The sequence below is a fragment of the Berghia stephanieae genome, chromosome 12 (assembly GCF_034508935.2).
Source record: "Berghia stephanieae isolate SIO BIC M18660-M18661 chromosome 12, UCSD_Bste_1.3, whole genome shotgun sequence".
Taxonomy (NCBI): domain Eukaryota; kingdom Metazoa; phylum Mollusca; class Gastropoda; order Nudibranchia; family Aeolidiidae; genus Berghia; species Berghia stephanieae.
In genome coordinates this window covers 35,670,108-35,696,624 of record NC_088371.1, presented here as the reverse complement: position 1 = coordinate 35,696,624, position 26,517 = coordinate 35,670,108, and the positions used below count along the sequence as shown (strand labels likewise).

Below are 26,517 nucleotides of genomic sequence, written 5' to 3'. Positions count from 1 at the left end.
ATGAAAAGAGAACCAACAACAAACAAAAAATATTAAAACTGAAAAAAACCAGCAAAAAAACAAAACAAAAACAAACAAACAAAAGATAACAGAGCTTTCCAAACTCGGCATTGTCGATTACAAATCATCGGCAATGAGAATTCATTATTATCGGGAATTACCGGTACCGGTACCGGTCTCGAGAACGGCGATACTGGCCAAGGATTACCGGTAATTTATCGACAACGAGAAGGGTTGGTACCACCCGGCACTATCGGATTGGAAGATCCTGGGTTCAAGGCCCACTCTGACACGAGAGGTGTTTAGTTGAGTCCTTGTGGAGAAAGGCTCTTTACTCACATTCCCTCACTGTACTCAGATGTAAAATGAGTACCTGGCTGGCCGTTATCAGCGTTTTTCTCTGTCCGAAAGAAAATGTAATATCGCCTTACAGGCATGATGTCTCGTCCTAAATGTTAAATGTTACTGTTGGCTTGGGACCCCTTGTAAAGCGTTTTGAGCACGTTTAGTGGATATTACGCTATTGTGCGCTCAGGAAACGTCCAAAAACAGACTTGGGGGAGAAGCCTTCACGCACCAAGATTTGTGTGTCTCCAATGTTACCTGGAGTGAGGCAACGGTCTTTTTGCCGAGGACAGCATAAGATGGAAGAATACTGTTCAGGCCTAGCCATCGTTAAGTTATAGATAGTATGCAGTTGACGTCACTCGTGTATTTGTTAATGTTTTTTGCCATGCGCGTTTATGAGTAATGCTCACTGAACTGTATTAACCCGACTATAAACGTTCATGGATATACACAGTTTTGTGTGTTGATCCGTTATACTTCCGGATGGCAATGTTATGAGCTTCTTAGCCAAGCGCATTCTATCTATAGTCGGGTTAATACAATTCAGTGAGCATTACTCATAAACGCGGATGGCAAAAAACAATAACAAAGACCTGAGTGACGTCATCTTCGAACTATCTATAGCCTGACACTGAAACCCAAAAAAGACTGGTATTTTGACGTCATTATTTGGTTTTTGCACCGCCTAGTGAATTGTCGTTAGTAGAGCTCATGGAAACAAGTGGTCCCATTGGTTGAACTATTGAATACAACTCACGATTTGTTTTCTTTTGTGGCCAAAGACTTGTCTTTTGACGTCATTTTTTGGTGTCAGTGTCAGGCTATAGATAGAATGCGCTTGTCCAAGGAGTTCACAACATTGCCATCCGGAAGTATAACGGACCAACACACAAACTCTGTGTAACCATGAACTTTTATAGTCTGGTTAATACAGTTTTGTGAGAACAACTCACAAACGCGGATGGCAAAAACAATAACAAAGGCCTGAGTGACGTCATCTGCATACTATCTATAAGTTAACGATGGCTACGGTTCAGCCCCCATGCTTCGCCAGGAGCCAAGAGGCATAAGTCGTAAGGAAGTATGTCAAAATATTGTGATAAATATGAATAATCTATGGAACTGACCGGGTAACAAACACAGACAAGTAGCAGCTATCTACTAAAAAGGCGATGATCAAATGATATGAAATAATTGACCTAAATTTGTTTTTTATTTGACCCTTGTAAACACTATATTTACAAGTCCAATAAGCAAGCGCCCCCTGAGTGATATTATTTAAACAAGTCACCGAGTTGTGTTTTGGTATGATTGGGTGTTATTCCCCCCCCCCCCCATCACATATGTGACCCTTCGTCTCAAAACGGTATTATGTCGGGATGGACCAGATGCTAAAAAGTCAAATTATAGTTAAACTGGTCTAAAATATGAAATGTTGGTATTTACCACAGTAAAATATGATATTCCTTCTCCTCTATAGAGCATATAAACTCAACTTAAGCATGATATTTTTGGCTACAATTTCCATTTTAAGCATCTTAATCATCCCGACTTAATACCGTTTTGAGACGAAGGGTCACATATTATAAGACCACCAATAATAATATCTGGGTTATTATTATAATATATAACGCTTAGCTTCTACTTTGGACTTTGGAACGACCAGGCCTATCCCCGAAAGTATCGTTATGAGACCCCATAAAACCCGAGGTTTTACAGTACATTCATGATGCTGTGCTGTGCGTTTATGTCAAACACTCCCAACATCCGCCAGCCAGCCACATAAAAAAAAGTATCATCAACATACAAAATTATGTACCTATAACCTTTAAGATGGGTATTATGATTAATATTATGTAGTGAGAACTAATCACTAAAATGGCTGTCTAGAAACAGTAACAAAGAGCTGAATAACGTCAATTTCGTTCCTTCTATTGAATTGAAAGACAAAAGTCCACGTTGTAATCGAAAAAGTATCAAACCGACGAGAGATATTTTAAAATAAATAATTGAGCTCTTATATAGCGTAAAATCAACTAGATGTGCTCAAAATGCTTTACAATGGGTCACAAGCCAATAACAAAACTTCATTTATACGTAGTACGAGACATGACGCTTGTTTGGCGATAATAAAAAAAAATTTTATGACAGAAACAAACAACGCACATAATGGACAGGTACTCATTTTACACCCGAGTACGGTGGAAGAATATTATGAGTAAAGAGCCTTTTCCAAGGACTCTCAAAGCGGGACTCGAGCCCTGGGCCTTCCGATTCGAAGGCGAGTGTCATACTACAAGACTACATAGCCCCACAAGAGGAACAAGGGTACAAAGATAAGTTGATGAAATATTTTACACATGAAATCTTTGGAGAGTTTTTGTTGGGTTGTTTTTTTTTTTTTTTTTCGCACTTTCAAGTATTACCGTATAGATAGTTCGAAGATGACGTCACTCAGGTCTTTGTTATTGTTTTTTGCCATCCGCGTTTATGAGTAATGCTCACTAATCTGTATTAACCCGACTATAAACGTTCATCGATACACACAGTTTTGCGTGTTGGTCCCTTAAACTTCCGGATGGCAATGTTGTGAGCTTCTTAGCCAAGAGCATACTATCTATAGTAAAGGGAAGAGTAAATTGTTATAGCGTAATCAAAGGAACTAAATATTCATCATCTAACAACATATATCTATAGTAGATAGATAGATAGATAGATTGAAAGATAAATAGATAAATAGGTAGGTAGGTAGGTAGGTCGGTAGATAGATAGATAGATAGATTATGTATATATAGTTAAATAGATAGATAGATAGATAGGTAGGTAGGTAGATAGAAAGATAGATCAATAGATAGGTAGGTAGATAGATAGATAATATATATATATATATAAATATAATAATAATATTATATATATTATATATTATATATATATATATATATATATATTATATATATTATATATATATATAAAGATATAGAAAAAATAGAGAGAAGAGAGAGAGAGAGAGAGAGAGAGGGAGAGAGAGAGAGAGAGGGAGAGAGAGAGAGATAAATAAATAGACAGATAGATAGATAGATAGATAGATAGATAGATAGATAGATAGATAGATAGATAGATAGATAGATATATAGATAGATAGATAAATAGATAGACAGATAGATAGATAGATAGACAGATAGATAGATAGACAGATAGACAGATAGATAGACATATAAACTCATAGTACATACATAGATGGTAGACAAATAGACAATAACAGATAGGTTGAACTAGAATTAACAAATTAGGAAGAAAACCACAACCAAATGAGGAAGCGTTGTGTATTTTCCAAACCTATTTCCTCACCCCTGCCCTGGCCACACACTAAATTCATTCATTATTTCCAATTTTCAAATTAATGATACGCAATTCTGGGCAATTTCTCCGATTCTTCAAATTAGTGAGGAAACATTTCTCCCCTCGTGTTTACTGATTATCGTCCTTCGCCACCAGAATTATCAAAACGTTTTGTATGCTGTTTATATTTTTGTATAATATTTGCTTTTTAAAATTTATTTGTTTAAAAAAAATAATTTAATATATATCTATTTATTATGAAATTTTAAAAATGTTTGAGCTAAAAACGATTTACTAAAAGAATGTATCCCTTTATGATTATAATTGTAAGAATAATTTGTTTAGAGAGGTGCTATCTATGACTATTGCCTAAAATAAACATTTGATTGGTTGATTGTAAAATGTGTTGTATTTGAACTGGGGGTAATATAATATAGTATAATATTTTATAGTTTGTTTTGAAGAAGAAAAACCCACGAAGCTTTAGTTTGAAATGCTTATATTGACAGTATGGATCGGTGAGGCAGGCAGGTAAATAGAATCACATCAGGAAATGAGATCGAGTGGTAGAAGAATATTTTTTAATGAAGGAAGATGAGAGAGAGAGAGAGAGAGAGAGAGAGAGAGAGAGAGAGAGAGAGAGAGAGAGAGAGAGAGAGGTAGATCAGATGAATTGATAGATAGATAGAAATATAGATCAATAGATAAATGGTTAAACAGATATAAAGACAGATAGTCTGAATGGAATAAATACATATAGATTTATGAGTAAACCAATATATACATTAAGATAAAATATAATATAAGCATTCTTTCACAGGTTTGGGTTTATTACATGAGTTATTTTTATCGCGGTAAATAATACTCTTCAACAGTCGTAACGTCACTTCCTTCCTAATGACGCATGGTAACTAAGTAACACTGGCTCTAAACTATCGGAACAATCAATGGTGGACGCCCGTATCAAATATTTCTCCGGCGAGCATAAAAGCGTATCAAGAGGGGGAAAAAAACATAAATTTGATCTTGTTTTGACTTTTACACATTCTGATCACATGACATATGAAAAGTTCTCGCCAGCATGAAGAATAAACAGTAATGATTTTCTTTGTTTAGAACCAAGATGACCGCCGTTGCCGGGCGGCGTGACATCAGACTACTGATTCCAATTCACAAGCTTCCGAAAAGAAAATTTTCATAGATATTTCATAACTAATTTTTTGTAAAAACGCTTCATTTTTCGGTGAATTGAAGTTATCTACAGTTAGGGATTAATTATAACAGCATTTTCAGAAGTTTCAAAGGTTTCAGAGTTTATTCAATCTTAGGCTTTCGCCAAAAAATCACACAATTTGATGGCAACATACATGAAAGTGGAAAAAAATAGTAAATGGAACCAAAAAAAAAACTGATACCATTTATAGCCACAAAAAAAATTCAACAATCGTAATACAACCAATACGTACAACAAAATAATAATAAATAATAATAATAATAATAATAATAAATTAATAATAATAATATATAAATAATAAAATAATAATAATAATAATAATAATAATAATAATAATAACAATAATAATAATAATAATAATAATAATAATAATAATTATAATAATAATAATATAAAATAATAATAAATAATAATAATTAATAATAATAATAATAATAAATTTAAAATAAATAATAATAATAATTCAGAGGGACTCCCAGACGAAATGTCGGTCACGGATGCCAATTTGGGACTTTAAATGCCAAATTTTTAAATTGGTCATTAAACAAAATAAAAGTCCTGTCTAGACACCAACCATGAAAATGGGATAAGAAATTCAAGATTGTTATCCACTTCTATGCGCATTTATTACTTGCAAGTGTGATGGGTCTAAATTGTTGGCATTTACTTTGACCATTCCGAATTTTCCAGTAATTTATTTGGCATTTTTTCCTAAATTAATCTGGCACTGGAAAATTGTCTGAATGTCTCGACATAAAAACACGCCGGCTATTTTGTTGTTGTTGTTGTTGTTGTTGTTGTTGTTGTTGTTGTTGTTGTTGTGTGTATTTTTCTTGTTTTCGGAATGTTTATTAACGATGTAAATCAATGAAGGCACAATGAAATTGAAGGTATTTATTTTTTGTGCGGCTATGTGGTCTAGTGGTATGACACTCGCTTTAGGATCGGAAGGTCCTGTGTTCGAGCCTCGCGCTCGGCGCATAGTTGAGTCCTTGGAAAAGGTTCTCTACACTCATTCTCTCACCTTACTCAAGTGTAAAATGAGTACCTGACCATTAACAGCGTTGTCTTTGTCCGAAAAATTGTAATATCGCCTAACAGGCGTCATGTCCCGTCCAACATGTTAAATGTTGCTGTTGACCAGGGGCAATTGTAAAGCGCTTTGAGCACGTTTAGTGGATATTGCCCTATATAAAGCTCAATTAAAAAAAAATTAACTTTGTAAAATGTGTTCAAATCATGTGAGAGTGATATTGTTTTGGTTCTTTCAACTCCCACTAAGAAAAGAATGTTGTGATCCGTCGGGAGGCCTTCCGAAAGCTCCTACATCCCCAGTATTCTTGTTTTTAAAAAAATAATGTTCTAGATAGTAGGGAGTTTGGGAGGGAGAAAACTCTTCTTTTTTTTAAAGTCTCCCCCCTCCAAACCCCCTACTAGAACATTATAAGATAAGTTTTCCCCCTCCCAAACCGCCTACAAGAACAAGAATACTGGGGATGTAGGAGCTTTCGGAAGGCCTCCCGATCCGTCAAATCAAGTTGTCGATCATTCATAATGTTGATCGATTTTTAAAGGATGAATTTTGTGGCCAACATTTAAAAATTTATAGAGTCTTTGTGACCCTTCGTCTCAAAACGGTATTAAGTCGGATATTAAGAGCTAAAATGGAATTTGTAGCCAAAAATATCATGCTTAGTAGTTTTTCTTATGAGAAGGATTCATATTTACTGTGTAAATACACGATTAATTTGACCAGTTATTAATTTGACTTTAGCATTGCACCGACTAACCGTTTTGAAAAAGGGTCCTTGTTCAGGTAATAATGTAAAAGTAATTTAGATCTGATGTTTTTAGTTCATATTCATTATGCAAGCCAGATAACTCGGATAGAAACCAATGGAATATTTCTATAGTTTTTGTTTTCAAAATAACTTATTATTGGTGTATATAACCCAGAGAAATCGGATAGGAACAATGGTATTTTTCCATAGTTTGTTTTCAAAATAACTTATCATTGGTGTATATAACCCAGAGAAATCGTATAGAAACAATGGAATTTTCCCATCGTTTGTTTTCAAAATAACGTAGCATTGGTGTATAACCGAAAATCGTATAGACAATGGTTGTTCCACGTTTTTCAATACGTAGCATGGATTTTGGCAAAATGTTACAAAAACGAAAGTTGGACACTGCCTCATACACGTGACCCGCCGCCTCAAAACGGTATTATGTCGGGATGTAAAAACTTAAGCTTTTATACAGCTCAATATCCGCTAAACGTGCTCAAAGCGCTTTACAAAAGGTCCCTGACCAACAGCAACACTTAAAAAGTAGAACGAGACATGACTCCTGACTGTTAGGCGATAATACAAATTTAATTTTTTTTTTCCGACAGAGACAACGCTTTTAACGGCCAGGTACTCATTTTACACCGGTGTGGTGTACGGAGAGAGAATGTGAGTATAAAGACCATTTTCTAAGACTCAACTAACTATGCGTCGAGGGAGGCACGAACCGTAGCCATCGTAAAGTTATAGCCTGATACTGACCAAAAAATGACGTTAAATGCCAGTCTTTGGCCACAAAAGAAAACAAATAGTGAGTTATATTCAATAGTTCAACCAATGAAATAGCTTGTTTCCTTGAACACCGCTAACAACTCACTAGGCGGTGCAAAAACCAAATAATGACGTCAAACTGCCAGTCTTTTTGGGTTTCAGTATCAGGCTATAATAAAATAATATAACGATGGCTACGCACGAACCCAGGACCTTCCGATGCGAAAGCGAGTGTCATACCACAAGACCACATAGCCGCAACACCATCGTATTACAACAAGATTTAAAGTAAAGACTTCAAGAGTATCATCAACATCTTGACGTCTTATCGTCATCGTTCCTTGCTGACGAGAGACAGACAATGCCGTCTTAGTCACGCTTGACTAATGTGTTGTAGTCACGGCACAAAACGATATACCACTAACACCAGTACTATTTATACCCCCCTTTTTATCTCACTGTCTGTAAACAAATAATTAATGTGGAATAACAGTGAGTGGCGGAGACAGTTTTAGTTCTTTCCTGGCGTTGTTTGACTTTACTTTAACCAGTTACGTGCTGCACCTACTCTTGAAAACCACATATGTGACCCTTCGTCTCAAAACGGTATATGTCGGGATGGACCAGATGCTAAAAAGTCAAATTATAGTTAAACTGGTCAAAAAAAATGAAACGTTGGTATTTACCACAGTAAAATATGATATTCCTTCTCCTCTATAAAGCATATAAACTCAATTTAAGCATGATATTTCTTGCTACAAATTTCATTTTAAGCATCTTAATCATCCCGACTTAATACGAGTTTGAGACGAAGGGTCACATATTAAAACAATTTTGACCAGAAAACTCGTCCTTCAAATAAATAAATATCAATCGATTTAAATGACCGTTATTTATCTTGGGGGAAAACATCTCTCAAACCTGGGACTTTACTTTGCGATGTAACTGGGTTTGTTGGTAGTCCTTCTGAGTTATTGGGATCACGTAGCTGGATTTCATTCTATAGCTTTAACTCACTCAATCCTAGAACTTTTTGCTACTTTTCAAAATTGGAAAAAAATATATTAAAATGAGCATGTACATAGATAGGTTTTTTCAACTACCATTAACATGAAAAACTAAAAACATTAGCTTTGATACTACGCCTATAATTTGTCTCAGAAAAATGTAATAAATAGGCACGGGGTAAAAGTAACCCCGGGTAAACTACGGACATAGTCGGTGTTAGGGTTGAGTGAGTTAAACGGAAATTAGCAGTTTCTTGCTACCATTTGGATAGGCAGGACGTTAGTCTATCGCAAAGTATTTTCTGCCATATTTAACGGACTCAGCTACCTAAGCACTGATGAATGAACGCGGTGGGGGGGGGGGGGTTCATAATAAAAATCTCTACTGCACCCGGGTTCAATCCCGGTCTCTATAACGTGTGAAGTGAGTGCTCTACCAACTGATCTATTGATTCCCCTTTGGTCTGTTATATCTAACGTAAAAGTCTTTCTTACTTAGTGATAAACAAACGTCTTATCAAAAGGTTAGCATGCAATTTCTATTTTATGTTTTTACCCTCTCCTTACCACCCATAGGAAAATCGTCACAATCGTTACGACGACAATTTTCTCATTCTGATTTCTCTTGTACTTCACAAAATTTAAAGAAATGCTTTGATTACAGTCTAGAAATACTAAACACTGTGCTGTAGAGCTCACTTGTTACTTTTTGTTTGAGTAAGAAAAGCCTATTTTTGTGCTGGGAGGGAGTGAATTTTCGGGGGAAATTCTAAAAATAGCTGGTATGAAGAGAGTTTAAGCTATGGAAACAGTGAGAGTAAATTCCTTCTCTAGACCATTTGTGACCCCTCGTCTCAAAACGGTATTATGTCGGGATTGACCAGATGTTAAAAAGTCAAATTATATATATATATATAGTTGAACTGGTCTAAAATATGAAACGTTGGTATTTACCACAGTAAAATATGATATTCCTTCTCCTCTATAAAGCATATAAACTCAACTTAAGCACGATATTTCTGGCTACCAATTCCATTTTCAGCATCTTAATCATCCCGACTTAATACCGTTTTGAGACGAGGAGTCACATATGGCTTTGATAGACTACAACGGTCAATCAAGATGACAATGATGATATCTATGCCTCTTTAAAAAAAAAACAACAAAAAAAAAAACAAAACAAAACAAAACAAGACGAGTAAAAGCCGGCCGTCTCTCAAAGAAACCAATTTCTCTTCGAACGTCTGCCTCAGACTGTGGTGTACTACGTAAAAGGACACGTTTCGCCAGTTATCTCCCTTGCTCTGAAAAACGCGTATTTAAACATTATTTGGCCAGAAAACTCGCCCTTCAAATATCGATCAATTTAAATGACTTGGAACAGCGTGGCTCAGCGGTATGGTCTTTGCTTCGTGCCCGAAAGGTACCGAGTTCGATCACCCGCCGCGTTGTGTGGCCTTGAGCAAGTCACCTAGCCTTAGCTGCACTGCGGCTGACGCCTGGGTTATTCCAGTCTTCAATTGGAATAGATCCTAAAGAAAAATTTCCCCTTAGGGATGAATAAAGGGGATTTATTTATTATGAATTTAAACAAATTTCCATTTTCTTGGATGAATAAAGTATATATATATACATATAATATATATATTATATATATATATAATCATTATTATTTATTATTATTATTATTATTATTATTATTATTATTATTATTATTATATATTATTATAATATTATAATATATTTTGGCAAAAACTCTCAAATCTGTGGCTTTGCGAGGTTCCGGGTTTGAGAGTTTTTGCCAAGATTATGGTTATTCAAATCTATCAATACTTGATGGAAGAGTTTTTCTGGCAAGATGTTTAAATACGTGACCGGAGCTGTGGTCAAGACTATTGTGCTCGGCATTAATTTCTTGTAAATACAAATTAATCTTACACACGACACACTTGGCAAACAGCCAAATACAATTCATTTATGTTAAAGCCTAAAAGTTCACTCCCCTTTGGAGTGATTAGTAAAAGTAATATAAATAAAACTGTCCCATAATAGGCTTCAACAGTCGTGACGTCACTTCCCTCGTAATGACGCATAGTAACTTAGTAACTGGTTCTAAGCTATCGGAACAATGGCGGACTCCCGTAAGGAATACTTCTCCGACGAGCATAACAGGAGGAGAAAAACACTGTAAATCTGATCATGTTTTGACTTTTATAGACTCTGATCACAAGACATGTGAAGAAGTTCTAGCCAGCACGAAGATTAAAAAGTAGCGATTTTCATTGTTTAGAACCAAGCTGCAGGTTCCTGGGCGGACGTGACATCAGACTATTGAATCCAATTGTTTTGCTATCTCTCTTAAAACTGGAGTATCAACAGGCCGGCACTGACACACACAAACACACACACACACATACACACACTCACACATACACTCACACACACACTCATACATACATACACAGGCACAAACACACACACACACACGCACAAAACATTTACAAACACAAGAACAATACTACCATCACTAACAAAACATATTATATTCATCGTTTGTACTGTAAAATCGTATAATGTATTAACCAATAAAATATTATGAGATGACCGCGACATTTTTATAGGGGAGTGAACCCAAGACTTCTAAAGTCTTGAGTTTAAGACATTTTAACAAGTTCACGACCATTTAAATATTTCGCTATATCTATGATTTTTTAATTTTCTAGGCTAATTGGGTGAAAGTTGTTTTGTGAATGTAAGAAAGTCGGATATCGTCATTGGATGAAGGGATTTTGTTTTGTTTTCGTTTCCATCACAACGTCGACCATGAACGTCTTCCCCAAACACTAGGTCATCGACGGGCTGCCTGCCATTGGACAGTTTATCTAAACCGGAAATGGAAGTCAGGGTCAGGTGACGACAACACACAACAAATCAACCGGGGAAATGACAAAATAACAAAAACATCAACCCGATCAGAACAAATGAAATTATTTGACTGAGCAAAAGAGAGAAACAGATTTGGGGGGGGGGGGGGGGGGGGGGGGGGGTGCGAGGGGGGGGGGGGGAGGGGGGGGGGGGGGGGTTGGTTGTATTTTTCTCATCTCATTCCCCCCTTTTTTTTCATCTTCGGTCCATTTTCCTATTTCCTTGCGTTCACAATGTGATCTAGATAGATAGATTCCCTTAGATTTTGTGAACTCGCTGACTGACATTCCCCGAACAATTCATCCAAAATAAAGCGATAAACCTAGTTTTTGTTAGTAGTGCTAAAGAAAACAATGAATGCCTTACCTCATTGAATATAGATAGAATGAAGTTGACGTAACTCGGGGTCTTTGTTATTGTTTGTTTTGGGTTTTTTTGGGGGTTTTTTTTGGCATCCACGTTTTATGAGTAATTCTGACTTAACTGTACTTTCCAGACTATAAAAATGCATGGTTACACAAAACTGTATTAACCAGACTATAAACGTTTACGGTTACACATAGTTTTGTGTGTTGGTCCGTTATACTTCCGGATGGCAATGTTGTGAGCTTCTTAGCCAAAGGGTGGTTAGCCAAATTACGCAAAACATTGTCTGTTACAATAATGTTAAACTAGGCCCATAAGTGGTTTCGGATGTTAGACCTGTATATTATATGTACACGCGCTAGTGGATATTGCACTATATAGATAGTATGCGCTTGGATTAGAATCTCATAACATTGCCATCCGGAAGTATAACGGACCAACACACAAAGCTGTGTATCCATGAACGTTTATAGTCGGGTTAATACAGTTCAGTGAGAATTACTCATAAACGCGGATGGCAAAAACAATAACAAAGACCTGAGTGACGTCATCTTTGAACTATCTATATAAATGCTAAAGTGTATACATGAATAAATAAATGACAAATAAATAACTCGAAGACGTCAAAACTTCATTCAGTCTCTCAACTCTAAACCGATACAATGATGTAATTGAAAACATCGGCTGAGTCGTTTTACAACCGAGTTTGTTTTTCTTAGTCTCTTTGAAGTTTTTAACATCAAAGAATAAATGACGTCATCGGCCATCGGTTCAGGGTTTTTTTTCCATCGTCCAGCCTCTGTCTGGTACACTGACTTACTAATTACCCATCAAGCCCATGAATGACAAACACATCGATCTTCCGTGACTTTGTTAAATGATGACGGAGTATCCATGACTTTTAAATGGAGAAATATTTATTTCTAGTTTAAGCCATTGCATGTCGTGTTAGGATTAAAATTGAGCTTTATATAGCGCAATATCCACTAAATATGCTCAAAGCGCTTTACAAGGGGTCCCTGGTCAACAGCAACATTTAACATGCAGGACGGGACATGACCCCTGTTAGGCGAAATTACAATTTTTAGGACAAAGACAATGCTGTTTAACGGCCAGGCTACTCATTTTACACCTGAGTACGGTGAGAGAATGCGAGTAAAGAGCCTTTTCCAAGGACTCAACTATGCGCCCAGCGCGAGGCTCGAACCCAGGACCTTCGGATCGGAAAGCGAGAGTCATACCACTAGACCACATAGCCGCACCCTTTCTTTACCAGCCATAGAATTATCGTCACATTCGTTACGATCGAACCAGCACTTTTATCATTCAGATTTCTTATGTAAATCACAAAATTGAATGAAAAATGTTTAATTATAGCTATAAAAACGTGACACTGTGTTGTATTTTTCTCATCTCATCCCCCCCCCCCCCCCTTTTTTTTTTTTCATCTTCGGTCCATTTTCCTATTTCCTTGCGTTCACAATGTGATCTAGATAGATAGATACCCGTAGATTTTGTGCACTCGCTGACTGACATTCCCCGAACAATTCATCCAAAATAAAGCGATAAACCTAGTTTTTGTTAGTAGTGCTAAAGAAAACAATAATGCCTTACCTCATAGAATATAGATAGAATGAAGTTGACGTAACTCGGGGTCTTTGTTATTGTTTGTTTTGGGTTTGTTTTTGTTTTTTGCCATCCACGTTTTATGAGTAATTCTGACTTAACTGTACTTTCCAGACTATAAAAGTGCATGGTTACACTAAACTTGTATTAACCAGACTATAAAACGTTTACGGTTACATGTAATTTTGTGTGTTGGTCTGTTATACTTCCGGATGGCAATGTTGTGAGCTTCTTAGCCAAAGGGTGGTTGGCCAAATTACGCAAAACATTGTCTGTTACAATAATGTTAAACTAGGCCCTTAAGTGGGTTCGGATGTTAGACCTGTATATTATATGTACACGCGTTAGTGGATATTGCTCTATATAGATAGTATGCGCTTGGCTTAGAAGCTCATAACATTGCCATCCGGAAGTATAACGGACCAACACACAAAACTGTGTGTATCCATGAACGTTTATAGTCGGGTTAATACAGTTCAGTGAGAATTACTCATAAACGCGGATGGCAAAAAACAATAACAAAGACAAGAGTGACGTCATCTTCGAACTAATGATGATGATGATGATGATGATGATGATGATGATGATGATGATGATGATGATGATGATGATGATGATGATGATGATGATGTACGGAATAATTGTTATCCCTAACACTAGTTTAAAGAAAAAGAGGGATATGAATGTAACACAGACTTCATTGATTTCACAAATAGAGATGTATCAGAATCGCAACTCAGATTTCAATAAGAGTTTGAGTCACATCATAATATATTATTGCCACTGCCTTTGTGTAAGCGATGCATTCTGTGATTATATTGAGATAGAAGAAATCATATATTCGTATAAAACAGATATACTGTCTCTCTATCACTATCTATACACTATCTATCTATCTATCTATCTATCTATCTATCTATCTATCTATCTATTTATCTATCTATCTATCTATATATATATATTTATCTATCTATCTATATATATATATATATATATATATATATATATCTATCTATCTATCTATCCATCCAAAAGAAAGATCCTGGTTCGCAGTTAATGGGTTAAACCTGCCTTTAAGCCGGGTTAAAGTTTACAGTCTTACAAAAATGACACAAGACACTTCAAACGTGTAATCGATAAATAATTAAATCAAATACTATTTGATCTTCCAATTTGTTTGTGATCTGAATAAAATCTCGCCATTTAAGATTTACATGAAGATTGTTGCCTAAAGTGACAGATAAGTGACATGGCTCTTAACAAACATTATATCTGCCAATATTAGGCTATATTCTATACAGCATATTGTTGACAGATTGACAGATAGAGAGATGACTGAAAACCATCCAAACAAAGCAACGTTGTGAATAATTTACCAAAGGTGTCATCTCGCCATTCATTCTAATGAATAACAAAAGCGTTTGAATCTATTCAATCATTCAATCATTCATTCATTATAATCTTTCTTTAAAGCCATAGAAATAACAATACAAACATGTTAAATTTTTCAACGCAGAAAGAATAGTAGAATATTTGTGGTAGATTGGTTAAATTAAAAATAACCCAGCCAAATCAACGCGCACTTGCATCTGAACACACACACACACAGCGAGACACACACACACACACACATATATATATTATATATATATATATATATCTATAATATATATATATATATTTATATATATATATATATGCTCACACATTTGTATAAAAACAGATATACTGTCTCTCTATCACTATCTATCCTCATCTATCTATCTATCTATCTATCTATCTATCTATCTATCTATCTATCTATCTATCTATCTATCTATCTATCTATCCATCCATCCATCAATCAATTTTAAGTTATTGAGTTGGGCACAACTAAGGGACAGAATTGGTGACAACGCATGCCTCCAATAGAGTAAAGCTTAAAGGTTAAACACGCGATGCTAAATTCACCTATTGCATTGTGATTTTAAAAATATAGAATTTCTATAGAACAAAGCAGTTTTCATTCTATTCCTTAGAACTGATTAAATACTGTACTTTAAAAGAGAGGTGTTTGTTATTACATTGAATCAAAGAGATTTCATAAAGAGGTCAATTTGTTTGTCTACGCCCGCATGCTTGGTGTCAATTATATGAATGTGTATTCGAGTGTGTGTATGTGTATGTATGAGGCATGAACGTAAAAGAAAGGACATTCAACAAAATGGGCGTTGTCTTCTTTTCCTTTGTTAAAATACGATGACTTCCGCCATGCGGAGGGCCATTTCCATTCTATTTGGACAGTGGGTCTAAATCTCAAGTGTTTATCTTAGATACCTCTTAATTCTCTATATATAAAATACTCTCGGAAGTCTTTGCGATTTTTGCAATCATAAGAGTTTCTATGATATAAATCTTTATCTCAATAATAATGGCTAACTTTAGGCTTATAAAACTCACACTACTTTTCCCTTATAAACGCTAAATTAGTTTACAACAAGATTCAAAAATTCCTGTGGAAAAATGAATCCGTCCCCCCCCCCCCCCCCCTCTTACCGCAGACTTTTAAGCAAGTCGATTTTAAAAGTTTAATTTCAAACTTAAATGTATGATCTGTATGATTTTTTCCAAATGATAATTCTTTTGTTTCGAAATAACGTAAAGTATTTATTTTATAACCCCTAAAAAAGCTGTTTACAGTCAACAGTTCCGAAGTTACTTATTATCATTCTTTTTATCATTATTAGTAGTAATCTTCTTCTTCTTCTTCTTCTTCTTCTTCTTCTTCTTCTTCTTCTTCTTCTTCTTCTTCTTCTTCTTCTTCTTCTTCTTCTTCTTCTTCTTCTTCTTCTTCTTCTCTTCTTCTTCTTCTTCTTCTTCTTCTTTTTTATTTATTATCATTATTATTATTATTATTATTATTATTATTATTATTATTATTATTATTATTATTATTATTATCATCATCATCAGCATCATCATCATCATCATCATTATTGTTATTTACTCAATGCGCCTCGCTTTGGTAGCCATGGCTACCTACAAGCAAATTCAGCCAATTTTCGAGCTATTTCCTTGTGTTTTGTATTTTTTGTGGTGGGATGAATTCAATAACAGCTCTTTTTTAAAAAAATGGTAATCGTCCCTGCATCTGGTGTGGGAGCTGAATAAAATATGTATCTGATGTAGACCCATAGGAAAAAGTCATACTGGGAACGTCAGGTGACCCAGGGAACGTCACATGACCCAGGCAAGACTATCGAGTCTACATCGACCAATCCATCTATTTGTCGTATTGAAGTCCTCAGCCTGCCCCCAAGGAGGAGGAATCGGGAGGTCCTGGGTTCGAGCCTCGCTCGGCGCATAGTTGATTGATTCAATGGAAAAGGCTCTTTACTCACATTCTCTCACCGTACTAAGGAGTAAAATGAGTACCTGGCCGTGAACAACGTTGTCTCTGTCCGAAAATGTTTTTGAAATATCGCTTAACAGGCGTTATGTCTCGTTCTACGTATAACGTGTTGCTGCTGTTGGTTAGGGACCCCTTGAAAAGCACTTTGAGCACGTTTTGTGGATATTGCGCTATAAAAAAGTTCAATTTACAAAAATTATAAAAATAGGAAAAAGTCATACTGCGTACGTGAGTTGACCCAGGCCGCCAGGCTATCGAGTCCAGCTGGCTCTACCAATCCATCTATCTGGAAACGCGTCGTAGCTACCCTATAGATAGAATGAAGTTGACGTCACTCTGGTCTTTGTTATTGTTTTTTGCCATCCACGTTTATGAGTAATACTCACTAAACGGTATTATCCAGACTATAAAAGTTCATGGTTACACATAGTTTTGTGTGTTGGTCCGTTATACTTCCGGATGGCAATTTTATGAACTTCTTAGCCAAGCGCATACTATCTATAGAAGTTCGCGAACAGCCTGCGCCTCCCCCGAGGAGGAGGAATGTGGAATCCAGTCTTTATTCTGTGCGTCGTTAATATTCATCAAAATGGGATACAATCTAAGTTATTAAGCATATCTATATATAGACAGTTATAGTTATTGGTAATAAAAAAAAAACATAAATAAATGAATGAATAAATATAACATGAGCCTATAACTATTTTGTGCATATGTGACCTATCGTCTCAAAACGGTATATTCGAACGAACAGATGCTAAACCCGATTTAATGTGAACTGTCAAACTAACTGTTGGCATAGATCTAAATATGATCATTCTCTCAATAATTCGATAACCAACAAAATTAATTTGACTATATTCAATTCAACATCTAACAATCCGACTAATCGTTTGGGCGAAGGTCAATTGCCCAAAAAATTTACTTTTGTGGTATATTCTGAAGTCGTACAAATAAGATATTCGATATCCGGATCGCGAATCGAATTTTAAGATTTTAAATGTCGTTTCAGTGTCAAACCTATTTCTATGAAAAAACACTCAGGTGGCTACACGGTAGATGGATGGATTTTTTTAAAATCACCATCGTGTCTTGTATGTGTCAAATTTTGACACCTGTGCTCAGTTGCATAAATTTTGGTGACACTCGCGTTTTTATGACGTCAACCTAGACAGGATGGCACCAAATGTCAAAAGTGACACAAGGCCAGTGGTCATTGGAATGAATAGACTATTTTGTTTAGGATTGGAAAAAAGAAATCATTCATACTCAATTCTAATTTACATATTTTCTTTGTTTAGATAGACTGTGTTTTGCAAGTTGTTAGATATTCATGGGTCTAATTTATAAACTGCATAACCCCACTAGGTTGCAGTGACATCGACTTTGGGCCAAAAGTTTATCATCGCTTGATGTAGGCTAGATAGCAGTATGATTAATATTGTGAGCCTTTAAAATTATTTTCCGGAAAGGATAAATAAGTATAGGATAAATAAGTATATTATATAATGTTACAAAACTATCTTATTGTATATTATATTATGTAATTTTTGCATTTCGGCTTGAGTTTGTCCGATGGTCCGATACATTTTCCTCTTTTTTGACAAATTGCCATTATCATCACTGATTTATAGCTATCGGTGAAATAAAAAAAAAATTAAAAAAAGAAAATAAATAAAATAAAAATAAATGAAGAAGTAAGTAAAATATGAGCCTACGGCTATTTTGTGCAAATGCCGAATATGCCCTTGACAAACAATGACTTTTGGATTGTCTTTTTCCCCTCCCAATTACATTTAAATAGCCGTTTTGTTTTTGCTGTTTTTTTTTTGGGGGGGGGGGGGGGGGGGTGAGGGTGTTTTTTTAATGTTTTTGTTTGTTGTTTGTTTGTTTTGTGGGGGGGGGGGTTGTTGTTTTTTAAAAAAATAATTATCGGGATCGTCTGTCAACTGAGCTATGAAGAGCTGTTGAGCTAATTCTGATGGTTTCGTTCATGGAATCGCATTACACAGAGTTTGTTGTTTTTGTTATTGCTGTTGTTGTTGTTGTTGTTGTTGTTGTTGTTGTTGTTGTTGTTGTACTGTTGATATTCCGAAATAAAAAGACAGAAAAATGCGGTCTTTTAAAGTTCATGTTGATATTGCTAAATTTTGTAATGTAATGTGGATGCCTTTGAGATGTGGGTAATACTGAAGAATTCTGAGAGTCCAATTATAGACATATTCGGAGACACAATACCATTCAAAATAAATCAGTGCTGAAGGGATAAGTAGCTGACAGAAAGGCACGGGGAAAACCGAGGAAGTCCTGGATAGGAAATGTGGAGGCAACAACAACTGGCAAAAAGATAATCGACTGCTGACGTGAATGGGCCTCTTGAGCGTGAAGGAATGGCGTTTTCCATGACATTCAACCTCTGTAGGGAGACGGAACTCCGGTAAGGTAAGGCAATGGCCCTTGAGCGTGAAGAATGGCGTTCCATGACATTCAACCTCTGTAGGGAGGTGGGACTCCGGTAAGGTAAGGCAATGGCCCTTGAGCGTGAAGAACGGTGTTCCATGACATTCAACCTCTGTAGGGAGACGGAACTCCGGTGACGCGATGTAAGGTGGATGAATGACTAATGAATTGGCGTACTTGTGTGACTTTTCCATAGAACGCGGTGAAAACGAGATGAAAATATTTATTATGATTTTAGAATAATAAAAGTCTTTGAAATCAGGGAAAAACTTTATTTTGCTATGTATTCTAGTGGTATGATACTCGTTTTCGGATCGGAAGGTCCTGGGTTCGAGCCTCGCGCTCGGCGCATAGTTGAGTCCTTGGAAAAGCAATCTAATTTTAAGAGTTGTTCTCAATAAATTATATCAGTCAGACTATAAACGTTTTAAGGTTACACATAGTTTTCTGTGTTAGTTCATTATATCCGATTGGCGGATTTTATCTTTTTTTTTTCCTAAACGATATGTATCAATTGGATTCAGTAGTCTGCAGTCACGCCGCCCGGCAACGGCCGCCATCTTGGTTCTAAACAAAGAAAATCATTACTTTTTATTCTTCATGCTGGCTAGAACTTTCATATGCCTTGTGATCAGAATGTGTAAAAGTCAAAACATGATCAAATTTATGTTTTTTCCCCCTCTGGATACGCTTTTATGCTCGCCGGGGAAATATTTCATACGGGCGTCCGCCATTGTTCCGATAGTTTAGAGCCAGTGTTACTAAGTTACCATGCGTCATTAGGAAGGAAGTGACGTTACGACTGTTGAAAAGTATTACGAGTGAACAACAATAAAAAATGAAACCAATTGATGGAAAAAAATTATATTTGTTTATTGGCTTCTTTTATTTATTTATTTATTTAATATTTATTTATTTATTTGTTTATTCATTTACTTATTTACTTATTTATTTTGACAAAAAGTGAAAAAAAAAACGTTTCATGAAATCGATAAAACCCAATGCTATCGGTTACGTTTAATACTTTAAAAAAAACAAAACAAAATAAACAAAAACAAACTAGTGGAGAATCCGCTATATTTGTGGGAAAATAAAGGCAATTACGAACAGGTATTCCTTTATTTTGATTATTGTATTTATAGTGGAAATTAACATAGATCAAGACGAATCTTTTGAGCGAATCATCAACCATCAAAATCGATCCGGCAATAAAGTCTGTAGGTGCGCGCAAATGTATCTGGCAACACGGTGGCCAAAAAAAGCGATTCACAACATGAAAGGACATAAATATCATTATGCCCTAGCAGATCTTATGAATAATTATTTGAGTCAAAGGGTGATAAAAGTAACTTTTATTTAATAGAAGATATGTTTGCAAGTGACTCGTATAATATATGTGACCTTTCGCCTCAAAACGGTATTAAGTCGGGTTGGTTAAGATGTTGAAAATTGAATTTATAGCCAGAAATATCAGACTTGTGTTGAGTTTATACGCTTTATTGAGGAGAATGGATGCCATATTTTGGGGTTTTAATGCCAACAGTGTATATTTTTGACCAGTTTAACATTTAATTCGACTTTTAAGCATCTGGTTCGTTCCGACATAATACGGCTTTAAGACGATGGGTCACATATATGTGCGGCTATGTGGTCTAGTGGTGTGACACTCGCTTTCGGATCGGACGGTCCTGGGTTCGAGCCTCGCTCGGTGCATAGTTGAGTCCTTGGATAAGGCTCTTTACTCACATTCTATCACCGTACTCAGGTGTAAAATGAGTACCTGGCCGTTAACAGCGTTGTCTAAGTCCGAAAAAATTGTAATATCGCCTAACAGGCGTCATGTCCCGTCCTTCATGTTAAATGTTGCTGTTGACCAGGGGCCCTTTGTAAAGCGCTTTGAGCATGTTTAGTGGATATTGCGTTCTATAAAAGCTCAATTATATTTTTAATATCAATCTGTAAAAAAAACAGTTAGATATGCCAGTCATTCTGTGGTCGTTGGCGAAACATTTTAATGGGCTGCACAGAACAATTTTAACTCCCAAATTTATGCAATAAGAAACCAATCAAACATATTTGAATTATACGCAAACGATGAATGTTTCGGATATATATCTCTATTCAGCCGAAAGAAAAAAAAAACAAACAAAAATTAAACGGCGGGTCTTTGCAGTCTTTGTGTTATCACATTCGCCTTCGAACCGGTAGGTCCCCGAGTTCGAATCCCGCTATGGGAGTCATCTTCATCCATTCAACAATTGATTTATAGCTTTTTAACCAAAACAAGAAAATATGTTTTGCAGCTCTGAAAATGGATAACAATAGTTCTGTTGTTTTGTTGGGTTTTTTTTATTATTAAACCAAACAGAATGTTGCTTAACTCTTTCAGCGCCATTGGCCGCACTGGGCGGCCAGAGCAGAATCTGTTCTACTGGCCAATGGCCGCAAAGTGCGGCCGGTCTTGAAAGGCATAAATAATATTGTAATCCAAACCTACTTCCTACAAAAGTACTATAAATTGAACCAAGGTTATCATTTCTTTCACCAAAACATTTAATTGGCCCTAGCGGGAGGGGGGCGGGGGGAGTTATTTTGATTGAGATTTTGCGCCGAATTCGAATGTCGCTTTGTCTTAGCATGTTATTCTCATGCTGCCTCAATCAGGTATCAGCCATTTAGCGTCAGTTAAATTTCGAAGTGAATACAAAGCTGCAAGAAGCTTCGGAATAATAAGTATGAAAAGTATTAACTCTCTCCTTCCCAGCCATTTTCAGAAGTGTCCCTGAAATTTCCCACCCACCCAACACAAAAATATAATGTTCTTACTCAAACAGAAAAGCAACAAGTACATTCTCTATACTACATATTACTGTTCAGCAAATTGAGCTCGACAACACAGTGTCCAGTTTCATAGCTATAACAAAACCAATATTTTCTTTTATATTTGTGATAAACAATAGAAATTAGAATGAGATAAATGCTAGTTGCATCGTAACTTTTGTGACGATTTTCCTGTACATGGTAAGGAGAGGGTTAAGCCACCGACCTCCATACCAAATTCAAGGTTTTTGGTTTTCTTTTTTAAAAGGTCAATATCCCTATACCTGTTTATTGTCGTATTGAAAGACAGGGATAAATCTAAACTGGCAAAGTGACGACAAACATTGGGTGTCTCCCATTCCTGAGGTTAAAAAAAAATAATTAAATAATAAATTCAAGGTGGGAACTACAAGTCAGAGCCCCTACGGAACAGGAAGTATAACAGTTGAACACATCCTGCAGAATTGGTCAACCCTCTCTGCCCTTAACTCTCTCCTTACAGATCTTTTTCACTATTTTCCACTAAACATCAGACCCGTCCTAACATAACAATTCATTTTAAAGCCACTATTCGGCTATGCGGCTATGTGGTCTAGTGGTATGACACTCGCTTTCGGATCGGAAGGTCCTGGGTTCGAGCCTCGATTCCTGCAGAATTGGTCAACCCTCTCTGCCCTTAACTCTCTCCTTACCGATCTTTTTCACTATTCTCCACTAAACATCAGACCCGTCCTAACATAACAATTCATTTTAAAGCCACTATTCGGTATGCGGCTATGTGGTCTAGTGGTATGACACTCGCTTTCGGATCGGAAGGTCCTGGGTTCGAGCCTCGAGCTCGGCGCATAGTTGAGTTCTTGGAAAAAGCTCTTTACTCACTTTCTCTCACCGTACTCAGGTGTAAAATGAGTACCTGGCCGTTAACAGCGTTGGCTTTGTCCGAAAAATTGTGATATCGCCTAACAGGCGTTATGTTTCGTCCTACGTGTTAAATGTTGCTGTTGTAAAGCGCTTTGACCACATTTAGTGGATATTGCGCTATATATAGCTCAATTGAAATTTATTCAAAATAAATAAATATATGTACATCGTAGAATAAAGTTCTTATAACCATGACATTTAAAATCTTCAAATTTTGTGATTACAAAAGAAAACTGACTGATATAAAAGTATCTAGTTGGAATCGTAACAAATGTAACGATTTTCCTGTATTTGGTAAGGAGAGGGTTAAACCTTTCCTTACCAACCATTTTCAGAATTTTCCCCAAAATTTCACACCCACCCAACACAAAAATATTTTTTCTTACTCAAACAGAAAAGCATTAAATACATTCTATGCATAAGATTGATCAGCAAAATGAATTCTACAACACAGTGTCACGTTTTTATAGATACAATACAAGATTTTTCTTTAAATTGTGTGATTTTTTAAAAGAAATCTGAATGATAAAAGTGCTGGTTAGATCGTAACAAATGTGACGATTTTCCTGTAGTCTAGTTGCTAAGGAGAAGGTTAAAAGAAAATATTGGTCACTGACTGCCGATGCCCCAACCAGCATGAGGAGTAAAGTAAGCTACACGGGAGCCTGAAGGACCCCCAGAGGACAGCAGCATATTTGGTGGAGAGTAGACTTACCATCTGAGCGAACGCGAACGCCAGTAAGGTCGCGGGTTCAAACCCCCATCGCCGCCGCGAAATTTTTATTCTCTATTGTCTCCCGAAACTTTTCCACTCACTTCATCTCTTGTTGTTACCAACATAAGTGCCTGCTCCACTCACTTTTCTGAATTAAAAAGTCACCCCAAATACTGGAGCATACTCAATGTCTCAATTGTTTCTATGTTATATGTTTGTGTTGAGAATATTGGCTATTAAGCTTAATTGCTGGCCAACTAACTTCGCGGAGGTTGTGTGGGTTGGACCCGCGATCTCAAGTAGTCGGGAAAAGAGAGACCTCTAATAATGACTAGGGTTAAAGACGATCTTTTTTGGGATCGTGGATAGCTCCTACGGTAGAGTCACGCTCTTTCCGACCAGGCGGAGTTGTCGTACCAGTAAGGTCGCGGGTTCAAACCCCATCGCCGCAGTGAAATTTTTATTCTCTATTGTCTCCTGGCACTTTCCTACTCACTTCATCTCTTGTCGTTAAGAAGAAGAAAAGGGTTGTACAAAAATAAATATTATACCATGGATAGCAACTTCAAATAAAGATAAAATACGACACGATCAAATTATAAAAGATCCGAGGGCGGTTTTTAAAGTAACATTAAACTTGATTTATAAACAAGACCTCTGTTTGATCGAGGTTGACCAAAGGCTGGGAATCTTAAGAGTTGAGTATTAATTTGTAATTAGTGAGTTAGACGTTTATATCTACCGCACTGGAAAAAAGGACACAATTTAAATATTTTGGCCTTCAAATATCGATCAATTAAAATGACTCTCATCTTGTCAAAAAAAAAAAACGTTTAAACCTAAGACTTCAAATGGAAAACTTCATTCAAGTTCCAAGTTTGAAAGTTCTTCACAAGATGAGGAAAATTATAATAGATATTATTTGAAGGACGAGTTTTCTGTTCCATTTTTATTACGTGTTATCCAAATTACGGTATTTAACTGGTTAGCAATTATTCTACACCTGAAATCAAAATATAACCAAAATTCCAAAGCAAACAAACAAGCAAACAAACAAACCAACGAACAAACAACGTCGAGTGCTTGGAAACCTTCAAAACAGTTTTGAATGCACCCGCTCGTCGAAGTAATCTACTGTGACGTGTTCCCTGTTTTGACTGGACCGTAATTGACCATTTGCATTGATTGGGCCGGTGGAGCCTTTTGCAAATACAAGCCATTGAAGATTGTAGAATTCATAACATGACAAAGGATGGGATAAAAAGACTTACATAAACTCTTACCTTTTGTTGACTACAATCCAAAGACTGGTTTGGTTTTTTTCTTTGGTTTTTTTTTGGTCTTTTTACTTGACTTTGTCAGTTATTTAATAACGGAAAATGCTCCTAATTTTTGCTCGGATTTCTAAAAAAAAAAATTACCTCTACTAAAGTCAATTGTTCCAATCGAACTTATTTTCTATTGTTTTAAACTGAAATAGTCTCCCACTCTTTGTTCAATAAAATATTATTATTTAATTTCTTTACTTACTTTTCAATGAATTGCTGTCTATTGTTACTTTGTTCTAACTGCTACAATCTATGAAATTTTTTATCCCGTGGAGTTCTTGATCAAGGGTCCAGTAACTTTGTTTTTTAGTACAACAAACACTTCAAACCCGTTCCTCAATGATAGGCTCCCGTGTCGACCCCTCTTATATATACAGTTTGTCTCTCTCTCTCTCTCTCTCTCTCTCTCTCTCTCTCTCTCTCTCTCTCTCTCTCTCTCTAGTTTCACATTCCTCCTCCGCACTTTTAACAGGTGACCCCTCTCTCTCTCTCTCTCTCTCTCTCTCTCTCTCTCTCTCTCTCTCTCTCTCTCTCTCTCTCTCTCTCTCTCTCTCACTGTCAATTTCACTTCCATATCTTCAGCCAGTGGAGTTTTGCACGTGCATCAATGAGCTCACACTCGCGTATCAATGCACGATGAAGCTTTGTGCTCACACCCAGTTCTCATATTATCCTCTCCCCATCTCTCTTTCTCTGTCTCACCAGATATGTATACATCTTTCTTCTCTTTCTATTTCCCCTCCCCCCGCGATCTATTTTTCACTCGACAAATCCATTTATCATCCATCTATTTATCTATCTATCTATCTATCTATCTATCTATCTATCTATCTATCTATCTATCTATCTATCTATCTATCTATCTATTTCTCTTTCTATCTATCTGTTTATTTATGTTTATCTATTTATCTATCAATCTATGTATCTAACTTTCTGTCTTTAACTGTATCAAACAATCAATCTATCCCTCTCTCTCTCTCTCTCTCTCTCTCTCTCTCTCTCTTATATATATATATATATATAATATTATATATATATATATATATATATATATATATATATATATATATATATATATGTATATACGAGATATTTCAAGTATAATTATGATCAACTTCTACAATATAGTTTCGAGCATTCGCTCTCATCAGCACTTCCTGGTGATGCCCAAAACAATATTGTTGAAGCTGATCATAATTATACTTGAGATATTTTATGAATAGCTCTTTTTATCAAAATGTTGAGCATTGATATATTGTTTTTATAATATATATATATATATATATATATATATATATATATATATATATATATATATATATATATATATATATATATATATATATCGTAACATCGGTACACCACAAGGAGACAGCCTAAGCCCTGTTTTATTTATCATTTTTCTAGATAGAAAACGCTTTAAAAGATATGCGTAAATCTGTTCCTTCGGCCCAATTACGTTTTGAAAACGAACTACCC

The 26,517-nt window shown here is 35.9% G+C and overlaps 1 protein-coding gene across 1 annotated transcript in view; it reads right to left on the bottom strand.

The window, feature by feature from the left end:
* LOC144957529 (abdominal ganglion neuropeptides L5-67-like) overlaps positions 1 to 25,403 on the bottom strand; it is a 76,772-nt gene extending 51,369 nt beyond the window's left edge. The window contains exon 1 of the mRNA XM_078888879.1: positions 25,241 to 25,403. The gene's annotated coding sequence lies outside the window, so the exon portion shown is untranslated. The remainder of the gene's footprint in view (positions 1 to 25,240) is intronic.
* Between the last annotated feature and the right edge of the window lie 1,114 nt (positions 25,404 to 26,517).